At 40.3% G+C, this 12,636-nt stretch overlaps 1 pseudogene; it reads left to right on the top strand.

Annotated features, from left to right (window-relative positions):
- Nucleotides 1-1,198: 1,198 nt before the first annotated feature.
- Nucleotides 1,199-11,962, top strand: LOC109676072 (putative olfactory receptor 7A2; annotated as a pseudogene).
- The last annotated feature ends 674 nt before the right edge of the window (nucleotides 11,963-12,636 follow it).

Genomic DNA, 12,636 nt, shown 5'->3' with positions numbered 1-12,636 from the left:
GCAACTGTAAGCAAATGACTGAATCTTAAAAATTAATAGCTTAGTTTGATACAGAGAAAGGCCAGAGTGTGTTTATTGCAAACACTTACTTAATCACAATTTTAAGAAACAACTTTTAGAATTCAAACAAAAACTGTGAAATCTCTATGGTACTGGAGTTTGAACTCAGAGCCTCACCTTGAGCCCACCACTAGCCCTTTCTGTGATGAGTTTTTTTTGAGATAGGTCTTGCAAACTATTTGCCTGGGCTAGCTTTGAACCAGGATCCTCCTGATCCTTCTGAGTAGCTAGAATTACAGGCAGGAGTCATCAGAGCCAAGATGAAATTTTTCATTTTATGAAGTTTGTGTAAAATTGATTAATGTAGGAAGAGCTCACAATTAGAGAACATTGAATTTTCTTATTCAACAATACAGAACCAGGGTCTCGGCATGGGGCTGTGGGCCTTGCTACCCTGAGAACAAGGTGCTGTGAGTACCATGGAACATTTCAACACAGTCTGAGTGTGCTGCAGCTTGCACATCAGGGCCCTAACATCGGGGGCAGTGGGAACCGGACATTTTGTTTGGCCCACTCTGCTCTCAGGGCAAAAATTCAGAGAATCCTGAATGCATACCAATAAATAAGGGTGTTGGGACAGTAAGACTCTGACATTTTGCACTTGAAGTTTGGATGATGCTGTTGACTGTAGTCTGCCTGCACTCAGGACTCACTGAAACAATGAGATGAGCTTGGTGCATGGAAATTGTGAAAATCGCCAGTGGGCTCTACTGTCCTCTATTAGGGGAAGAAAGTTATGAAGATGATTGATGAGGATGACTCTGATTTGCACATCAGAATGAAGAATGTTAGAAATACAGAAAATCTCCTGAGAGGTGAAAATGGCACCCCTACTGAACATCCATGACATAACTGAAAAAACGGAGGAGGGAGAGATAAATCATTCCACTTCAAATTTCCTGGTGTGATTCTTTATTCAAGAGCTTACATACATGGGGATATAAAATGGTTTTGATTAGTTGAATAATTTTTGTGTGAAATTGATAACATTACCGGAAATATTTACCTCATTGTACACTTTTCTACCATTCGTGTAACAACGTTTTTTACTGTGTAGATTAAAATAAATGCTATATTACTTAATTTTATGTTAAGTCACTTTTAAATAATCAAGTGATTAAAAGGGTAGCTCCTGGGGATGGGAAACCAGCTAAAGCCTTGGTCTTGTTTTGCTCCTGGGGAAGTTGGCCTGATGCTCATCCCTCCAGGTGTGCAGGTCCCTGGTGCTGAGGAGCCTGTGGTGGGAAAAGAGCCAGCACCTGGGTGCAGCCCAGCCGGGCCTCTTTCCTCTGGGGAGAGGTGGGAAAGGTAGCCCTGCCTCCCTACCCTTTCCTCAACTGTTATGTTTGTTGCTGTCTTTGTGATTCATTTTCTGCCTTCTTCCTCTGAGGATACACTATATTTTGTCTAGATTACCCTGTATGCCAACCCCATCGAGTGCATCTCCAAATCTCAGTTCTGTATCTGAGCTTGTAAGGCTCAGGACTGTGATGTCCAAAACCTAGGAAAAGACTTGAGTTTGCTGCGGCCTGTTCTTTACCCTCAAACCAAAGATCTCCTTCATGGTTGAGGCGCCTTGCCTCACAGGCCTTTTCCCTGCCCCTCAGCTTTAACCGGAACCCAGAACCCAATAGTTCAGTCTAGATTAGCCAACCAGGTCTTGCCACAGCGGCCTAACACTGAGGTCTGTGGCAAGTAACTGTCAAGTAGTAGGTGTGGCTGGCTCCTGCAACACAGGTAATCCCAAGTACCATTGAGTACCAATGTGCACTCGTGCCTCAGAGAGCCTCCACCGGTCAGGGGCTAATGTTACCCAACTGAGCATGTGCCTGGCCCTTCCTCTCAACTATCAGATGGAGTGCTGCCCAGGATTCATTCAAATTTCAAAGTGTGTTGCATACACCTATCAAAATGTCATCATTAAAATTATTTTCTTGCCCAATAAAAAGAAAAAATCTCAACAGAGAATTTCATGTGTGTGTCAGACAGCTGGTGGTCAGCAATGCTCAATTGCACATGTTCCAGTCTCTACCTGTTAAATACAATTCGAGCACAGCCCAGCATGCCCTCAAAATTCAAAATCAAAGTGCATTGTATACATGTTTGAAATTTGCGTAATGTAACCCCTTGTTGTTTAGCAAGGCAAAATTTAAATGTCAATGGAGCCACTGATGTGCACCTCACACAGCAGTGACAAGCCTAGTGTGCAATAGTGCTCAACCGCCCATGTGGCAGGCCCTTCCTATCAAGTTGCAGCTGGAGCACATCCCCGCATTCCTTTAAAATTGAAAGTGCATTATATGTATATATGTATGAAAATATCATTAGGAAGCCATGGTTTTGTACAGGCAAATTAAAAAGTCAGTGGGGCAACCAGCTGCACCTCAGACAACAGAGACAGGAACTGCAGCGAGTGGTGCTGAACTGCGAGTGTGCCCGGCCCATCCTCTCATATCACAGCCCAAGAGCGGCCTATCTTTCTGCCATAATTCAAGGTCAAAGTGCATTATATACATGTATCAAAACTTTATAAATCAATTGTTGTGAACTATAAAAATGTTTCTTAAAAAATATGTTAATGGAGTATCCACGTGTGCCTCTCAGTCAACAAGGACAGGCTCTGCTGCCAACGTGCTCAAGTGCACATGTGTAAATCCTGCCTGTACATCACAACAGGAACGCAGCTCTGAAATTCTTCAAATTCAAAAGTCATAGCATATTATATATGTGCATGAAAATTTCATAATGAAAACCAGTTTTTGTACAGTAAAAAAATAGAAGAGAACATCAATGGGAGGCAAGCATGACTTCCCTTGAGGACAGCCACAATCTCCTCACTACCCACAAGACACTGCATCTCAAATCCCAGAGCCTCCATGTGGTCCAGGTACAAGGACAGCATCATTCTATGGGCCGCCTGCCATCCTACCCGATTTGGGATTTTACATCACAGGGTGGAGGTGCCTGGATTTAACTGGCAACACTTTTGTCACAGCCAAATGACATGTATGTGAAAATACCAGTGATGTCAGGTACAGAAATGACTGGGAGAATTACCATGACATAAGCAACAATGGCCCTGTCATCCCCACCTCTCCAGGAATGATCTGTGCAACCCCCACCATCCCTCACTCTCGCTGTAGTTACTGACACCCAGGCGCATCCTACTTTCCATCACCTGCCCAGCAGCTGGCTTACTCACCGCCTGCTGATCCCAACCTGCATCAAGGAGAAGCAAACCCACTATCATTGGCAAAGGTCCCAAATCACAAGATGAATTGCTAAACTCAGAACTGAAATTTTTTGGTCTATCAAAATGTCATAAATACATTTTTTGTATTATAAAAAAGAGGGAAAAAGTCAATGGAGCTCCTCAAGTGTGCCTAAGACAGGGCTGACAGGCCTTGCAGCCAGCGGAGCTCAACTGCACATGTGCACGGCCTGCTTGTTATGTTGCTGCTCAAGTGCAACCTCTCTTCTGTCAGGATTCAAAGTCAAAGTGTATTAAATATGTATTGAAATGTTATAGGAAACCGACTGTTTTGTACAAGAAAAAGGTAACAAAAAATAAAAGGTAATGGAGCATCCACTGTGCACTTCAGTCAACAATGGCAGACTCTGCAGCCAATGCTGCTCATGTTTGCATGTGCAAGGCCTGCTTGTCAAATCGCAACAGGATCACAGCTCTGCGTTCCTTCAAAATTCAAAAGATAAACTACATTATATACATGTATAAAAATGTCATAATCAAAACCAATTTTTGTACAATACAAAGGAGAAGAGATCGAGTTAACTTGAGGACAGCCTTAGGGCTTCCCACCACCTTTTGTCTGCTGCAGCTTGCCACAAGGACACCCTGGACTCCTTCAACCTGGTCAGTACCTGGGCTGCATGACATGGAGCACCAGATGGAAGAGGTGCAGAATTTACACAATCAGCATCTGCTTCTGCATGATCCCACTGTGGTTCTGTTTCCAGTACCAAGAACACACTAAACCTCTAGTCAGAAGGAGATGGTGAGAGTCATGAATTCCAGTGAGGGCTTCACTCAGACTCTGGAAGATTGTTCCTCCTCTACTTCAAATTGCACCATAAAGTGTGGTGGCTGAAGTACACAGTCAGTTGTCACTGCCTGAGTGCTTAAATGCCTCCTGATGAGGAGATGTTGTGAGAATAGCCAAATTCCAAAGTGGAGGCTGGTCCTTGCCAGAGAAATTCCACAAGATTTGGATGAACATTCTTGACAGAAAACAGCTGCTCATGTGACCCACCTGATATACTTAGTAGAAGGGAAAGCATTCCTTTTGTTCAAGACTATGCACATGTCTGTGAAAGCAAATTTCCTGGTCAGTCATGGCTATGTATTTCCACAGACCTCATCTTGCAGGAAGAATGTCATAGGAAAGAGAAAGAATATTCAGCTGGCAGAACAGTTTATGTGAAAGATTCACAGACTGCCTCAACCAAGATGAAACAGCAGAGGAAACATCAGGCCCACCCTGGTCTTGAGACAGATCTACAGTCGGCCTTTCTAAATGGGACAAGACACATCGTGGGAGTGCACCAGAGTTGAGTACAGTCAGTGGCACCATGACCTTCTATAGACAGTTCTATGCTTTTCCTTTGCACAGAACAGTACCTTACACGCTGGATAAGAGTAGTCTGGGGTCACCACTCTCCTACTGATGAAGAAACTGAGGCCCAAAAAACCAAGGACTTGCTCAACTCGTGGCACCTGAAACCTATGTTTTTAGCAGCTGTGTTGTGAGCACCCACACATCCTGTAATTTTCCTGAGAACAATATTTAACTTCTACCAGAAGACACCCCACAGAAGACATCACAATTTCTTCACTGATGGATTGAAGTTTAGAAAAGACTTCAATCCACCCCGGTTCCCAATTGCATCATGCAGCTCTCTCTCCTTGTAGCTGCTCAGACTCAGGATGAGGTATTATTAAGGCAAGGCCCACCCCACCTTAACTGACATAACTGAGACCAGGTAACCAGGCACATGTAGAGAGCAATCCTTTGTGTTCCTTGGTCCTGCAAGAGGCATTGAGCTGGGGCCAGTGGATGCATGATCCACAACTCAGACAACATGATGTCATCAGGAAGCATGAGAGCAGGAGGAGAAGACAATCTGTGCCTCTGTGAAACAGAGTGACAGTGGCTCTGTGACAACGAGTCAGGTTGTGAAGTATGGACAGCACATCAGGTCAGAGTACACAGCCCTAAGCCAGTAGCTTCTCTGTCCCCTTTTCAGATTCCCAATGTCAGCATGGTTCATGATCAAAGTTTGGCTCAGATGGCCCATATATCCTGATTTTCTGATCAACTGTGGAGATATGGGCTGCTCTGCAGCTGGACCCATGCCTTCAATGACAAGTTCTCCTAGATGAGTAGAGGGTCTCTACACAGTCTCTACACCTCACACACCTTGACCAATGCAGTTGACCATGATGGGTCCTAGACATGTAACTCTTGGCTTATTTGTGCTTTCCACCACCTGTTCCAAGTCAGTATTAATGGAAGACACCTACTGCATTCATTTTCTGTCACACAGAACCTGCTGTATACACACATTGTGTGCATTTGTGTGCGTGTTGAGTGTCTATGTTTGTGATGGGAATGAACTCCGGGCCTCACTCATGCAAGGCAAGCAATGTACACTGAGCCACATCCAGGACCTGTATTATAATCATTATGGGGAGAACAGATGCCAGTACTCTTTTCCACCAATTTGGGTAGAACATGCAGGGTAATGGATCAAGGATGTCATTTAAATGAACACTCATTTAGTATTTTCTTCTCTCTGCAAGATGTGGAAGAAGAAATGCAGACCCTGGCTTAACATAAGCAGCTGGAGCCTGTGGCATATAATGGCTATGGTAGGAAATGAGCAGGACCTAAAGACTGTTTTGGCCAAAGAAGGAATGGGGTCTTCGTGTAGCACCAGGGGATGTACTGTTGCTGCAGAGCCTGAGGTATCTGAGAACAGTGAGCTTCCTGTGCTGATGCTGGTGGTGGGGAATGGCAGAACATGAAGGAGAGTACAGGAAGGCCACTTGGATGAGGACAGTGTCAAATCAAGAGCTGTGAAAGGAATATGCAAGAAATCACCTACTCCATCAAAATACCAAACCTGAGAATCATGAGTATTGAAGGAGAAGAGGTTCAAGCCAAAGGGATTCATAATATAGTCAATAAAATAATATCAGAAAATTTCCCAAGTCTTGAGAAAGTATTGCCATTTCAGGTACAGGAAACCTAAAGGACACCATACAGATTTGAACATAATAAAACCTCTCCACAGCATACTAAACAATAAGCACAGAGAATAGAGAAAGAATACTAAACACTGCAAGAGAGAAAAAAACAAAAAATAAAGGTAAATCCAACAAAATCACAGCAAATTTCTCAATGGAAACCATAAGCAAGAAGGGCATGGAGTGAGGTCTTTCAGGCACTGAATGAAAATAACTTCAACCTAGAATACTCTACCCAGCAAAACTATCATTCAAAATCAATGGAGCAAAAAACCTCTTCCACAATAAGCAGAAACTGAAACAATATAAGACCACTAAGCCACCACTACAAAAGGGTATCCTAGAAATTCTGCACACAGAAGATGAAAGCAAACAAAATCAGGAGAGGATGAGAAGTATCAAAAGCAAGAGCACACAAGGGAGGTGTGAGGATAGGTAAGACACCTAAAAAATTAGCTAGAATTTGTTGCCCTCAACACAGAGAAACTAAAGCAGATACTTTAAAAGCAACTGAGGCCAATAGGAGAAGGGGACCAGGAACTAGAGGAAAGTTTAGATCAAAAAGAATTAACCTAGAAGGTAACACACACGCACAGGAAATTAATGTGAGTCAACTCCCTGTATAGCTATCCTTTTCTCAACTAGCAAAAACCCTTGTTCCTTCCTATTATTGCTTATACTCTCTCCTCAACAAAATTAGAGATAAGGGCAAAACAGTTTCTGCTGGGTATTGAGGGGGTGGGGGGAGAGGGAGGGGGTGGAGTGGGTAGTAAGGGAGGGGGTGGGGGCAGGGTGGAGAAATGACCCAAGCATTGCATGCACATATGAATAATAAAACAATAAAAATTTTTAAAAACTCACAGGAGAAGGAAAGACAAGGAATCAGAGAGTAGGACTGATTCAGCTGTACACAACAGACACTTAAACAACAAAAACTACTAAATACGATGAATCATGACATACATATCAATATTAACACTGAATCTAAATGAACTGAAATTCCCCATCAAAAGAAACAGCATGGCAAACTGGATTAAAAAGGAGACCCATCTCATTGAAAGAAACAAACACTGGCTCATTGTGAAAGGCTGGAAGAAGATTTACCAAGCCAATGGCCCCAAAAACAGGCAGGAGTAGCAATACTATCTCAGACAAACTAGACTTCAAACTTACATTGATCAAACAAGATAAAGAAGGACACTACATACTAATAAATGAGGAAATACACCAAATCAAATAACAGCTATCAACCTATATGCATCAAATGTAAGTATAATTTCATCAAAAATGCACCCAATGTCAGTACAATTTCATCAAACATACTCTAAAGGACTTAAAAGCACATGTAGACTCCAACACAGTGGTAGCAGGAGATTTTAATACCCCCTATCACCAACAGATAGATAGGTCATCCAAACAAAAACTCAATAAAGAAATTCTAGAACTAAATCACACCATAGATCAAGTGGATCTAACTACTGTCTACAGAATTGTTCATTCAACATCTGCACAATGCACATTCTTCTCAGCCAGTGAAACTTTATCCAAGATTGATCATATCTTAGGGCACAAAGCAAGCTTCAGCAAATATAGGAAAAGAGAACAAATTCCATGCATTAAATCTGATGCATTAAACTAGAACTCAAAACAAAAATAACAGAAGAAAACGCACAAACAATTGGAAGCTGAATAACACTTTGCTCAATGATCAGTGGGTTATAGATGAAATAAAAGATGAAATTAAAAGTTTCCTGGAAGTTAATGGAAACGAAAACATTACCAGAACCTATAAGACACAGCAAAGGCAGTCCAGTTTATAGCCATGGGTGCATATATTAAAAGGACAGAAAGATCTCAAATAAATGACTTAATCCTACATCTCAAACTCCTAGCACAATAAGAACAAGCAAAACCCAAATCAAGTAGGAGATAAATATTAAAAATTTGAGCCGAAATTAATGAAACAGAGACCAAAAAACATACAAAGAATCAACAAAACAAAAGATGGTTCTTTGAGAAAGTAAACAAGTTTGACAGACCCCTGGCAAACCTGACTAAAATGAGGTGAGAAAAAAACAATAATCAGTAAAATCAGAAATGCAAAGGAGGAGATAACAACAAACACTTTTGAGAATTCACTTATCCATTGTATGCTTTATCTATAAAGGTGTAATCATTGCCTACACAATGCTAAAAACAAGGATATATCTCAATTTAGATATCTCAGTTGCATAAAAGAATTACTTATTCAACCGGCAATATATTTAAGAAAACATAGACAGGAATACAGGAATAGGAATTCTTAATCAGAGATGCAAGGAGGCATAATGTAAAGAAGAACAGATACAAAATTTTTTCATGTAATTTTTCTCTTTTCTGATAGTCGCAAACCTTACATCAAACCAAAAAATTATACCATAATTTCTGAATTTCTTTTTCTGGGATTTTCACAAAAACAAGACCTTCAGCCTTTCATATATGGACTGCTCCTGTCCATGTACCTGGTCCCTGTGCCTGGGAACTGTCTCATCATCCTGGCCTTGATTTCAGACTCTCATCCACCACATACATCCATGTACTTCTTCTCCAATTCGTCCTTTGTGGTCTTCTGCTTCACCTCCAACAATGTCCCAAAGATGCTTGTAAGCATCCAGACACAGAGCAAGGTCATAATTTATGAATATTGCATCAGCCAGATGTATTTTTCTGCATTATTTGTATATTAGGACAACTTTCTCCTGGTTGTAATGGACTATGACCATTTTGTGGCCATCTGTCACATCCTCCACTTCACGGTCATCATAAACAACCAGCTCTGTATTTCTGGTGGTGGTGTCCTGGATCACAAGTGCCCTGAATTCCTTGTTACTCAGCCCCATGGTACTGCAGCTGTCCTATAAAGTGGTGGAAATCTCTCACTATTTCTATGAACCTAATCAATTGTTTCAACTTGTGTGTTCTGACACATTTCTTATTAATATGGTGATGTAAATAACAGGTATGCTGCTGGCTATTTGTCCCCTAAGTGGCATCCTGAATTCCTAATCCAAGATCATGTCCTTTATCTTTGCCATCTCATAAGATCAGGGGAAATACAAAGCGTTTTCCACTTGTGTGTCTCACCTGCTAGTTGTCTCCTTATTTTATTGCACTAGCCTAAGTGTGTACCTCAGTTCTTCTGTGACTCAAAACTCCCAGTCAAATGTAAAAGCATCAGTGATGTACAGCGTCGTCACCTCCATGCTGAACTTCTTCATCCACAGCCTAAGGAATGCAGATATCAAGAGGTCTTTAGAATATGTCTTTGACAGAGAAACTGTAAAACCGTCATTGACTTACTCCTGTAAAAGCACTGTTCAGCAAAAGGTTGGAAGCCTCAGAACAAGAAATTACCATCATTTGATCAGACATGGAAGTAATTCTTGTCTCTTGCACTTATTTTTAGAAGTTTCTATTTCCTTGATTTCAACATTTTATATAATTCATCCAAAACATCTTGTAAGAATTCTGCTTCCCCTGCCATCAAAACAGAGTACACTTTATCAATTTGATACTTTCTTAAAGTCATTTCACTAAGGTGTTGGTAATATCAGAATTTCTTTTTATTATGCACAACATGAATTTTTTACACTTTTATTGTCATATGTTAGTTTACAGAGGGGTTATTATGAAATGCAATCTGCATTATCAATGCAATGTGCCTTGATCAGGTTAACCACATCCATCATTCTTCTGCATCCTCCTCCTCCCCTATTAAAACAATTTCAGCAGATTTAATTGTTGTATTCATATACCTGTACAAATATACAAAGTTCATCAACCACATTCGTCCTCCATTCTCTCTATTCACCTCCTTCCCCGCTCCAACTACTACCCACACCTAATAGGTCGTGTTATGCATTCCTGTCTTGCTCTTTTAAAGTGTATATTCATGGTCATGGGGCCTTCCCATGATATTTCACCCATGAATATATTGTAATTTAAACAGACTAACTCCCTCTGTCCTTTGGGAATCCAGGAATATAGAAATATCAGGTAATTTAGACTTTGGGGAAAATGGAACTAAGAATTAGGCAAAATTTTTATGGTGGTTACGTTTTTGAAAGGCAAGAGACTTCATGGAGAAGAAGTAATAAACTCTGGGTTTACCTGATTTGTAATCTGGTCACTTGAAACATAAAATGAGCAGGAAATCATTTATTCCTGCTTAGTACATTGCCACTCAGGGAAATCAGGAGGGCACTCAAGAGTTGGCATAATGAGAAGTGTACTAATGAGCAGAGAGAGAGGGAGCTATAAATAGATGCTGAGATGTTGTCTTTCAGGGGCAACAACCTTGGGCTACATAGGACACAGTTGTTTCTTTTGGAGTATTAATTACAGTTTAGGGACAAATGCTTCACTCCTTTACTTCACTCCTTCTCTTCTTTGGGATGGAGCTTCAGTCTCCATCATCAATTAACCACGTTGGAATCTAGAGTTGCATACAGAGGCCTTTGTCTCATGGACCCCATCCAGGTGAGTCTGAGACTCCAGTAGTCAATAAAAGAAAGGATGGAACCAGAAAACCTGGATGTACATGAGATCCAAGCCAGCCTTGTCCAGAGGTGAGAGATCATACATCACTCACTAATTGGCAGCTTATTTAATGTATTAAAAAGGCATGTGGTTTTAGACTCTGCCATTGTTGACAATTATGTAACAGCTATGGAAAAGTCATGTTGGATGAGGATGAATGAAGAAGTGCTTTAAATTATTTCCCACAAAATTAGAATATATTGAAGGTTTTTTATAATTAGGGAGGAAGAGATTTGAATTTCTAGTTTTGAGGGATATGAAGTGAAGTGACGACATTTTTCCCTTAGCTTTTTATTCTTTTAGGTTTTTATTGTTGTGCTAGGAGTACATTGAATTTACAAAATTTCTGGTTTTTTCAGTACTGGGGCTTTAACTCAAGGCCTTCACCTTGAGGCACCCTGCAAGCCCTTTTTGTCTTAGGTATTTTTGAGATAGGGTCTCACAAATTATTTGCCCCAAACCACTATCCTCCATATCTCTGATCTCTGCTTTCTGAGTAGCTAGGATTTCAGGTGTGAGCCACTGGCACCTGTGCAAAACTTCTTACAATATATCATGTTTGAATTCTCCCCCTCCATCAATCTCCTTTATCATCTCCCCTGTTCCTGGAATAGTTTCAAGAGGTTTCATTTTTCTTTAGCTTTGTCATGAAATATTTTTTACCTTATTTTCTTATTCAATAAAAAGATTATACTAAAGGATTGCTTAAGAATGTGACCTTGCATGATCATGATACATAGATTTTTTTACAGTATCATCTCAAACTATGGGTATTCACATGAAAAATAATTTTTATATGATAGGGAAAGGGAGGAATGACAGGGATTTATGTTGTAATTCATTCATCACTGTTGCGGCTATAATATTTGAGGGGTTGTTAGCTGTGTCCTTTTGATTTCCAATTCAGTAGTTATGCAATTTCTTTGCCTTTTAGAGACTGAGTCATTTTTACATTTTGATTTCATTTTTTAAAGGAAGAATTGGAGATTTTTTTCACTAAGTTTACTGTTTCCTATTTCACTGCTTTAGGTAGATGACAGACAGATAGATAGATAGATAGATAGATAGATAGATAGATAGATAGATTTTTCAGGGTGATATGTAAAACTTAATAAATTTTTGTGAGCAATCTATTATTCATTAATATTCCAGGCTCTTCATCCTAATTGCCTTTTACAATTTGTGTTTTTTTCTGAATCATTAGTGCTAATAATGTGCTCTTTACACCTTTGTTTTATTTCCTGTTTTTCCTTGCTATTGCCATCTTGCCTTTTGTGAATTTTATAAATAGCAATCATCCTCTGCCATCTTGTACAATATATGCTTTTAAATTCAACTAAACATCACCTTCATCTTCTTCATAAGCATATTTTTGAGATAGTGCTTCACTATGTAACCCAGGCTAGCCTTGAACTCACAGTCCTCCTTTCTCAGCTTCCCATGTACTAAGATTATAGGTGTGCACCCTACCTCTGGCCTCATGAGCATATGTTTAAAATTTTTAATACGGTATATTTGCTGTACAGGGGGATTAATTTTGATAATTCCAAATAGGCTAATATTATATGTTGGATAGAACACCCCCACCATCTGCCCCCTTCAGTACCCTTCCCACCTCACTTAAAGAAATAGAAAGGGGTTTCTTTTTTCTATTTCATATAGGTATATGAAGTCCATCAACCATATAACCTCACCTTAATCTCCTTCATTCCCCTCATTTCTCCCACAAA

Source organism: Castor canadensis, chromosome 14, assembly GCF_047511655.1.
Source record: "Castor canadensis chromosome 14, mCasCan1.hap1v2, whole genome shotgun sequence".
NCBI classification, from domain to species: Eukaryota; Metazoa; Chordata; class Mammalia; order Rodentia; family Castoridae; genus Castor; species Castor canadensis.
Note: the sequence above shows the minus strand (reverse complement) of the source record. Positions and strands in the feature narration are given on the sequence as shown.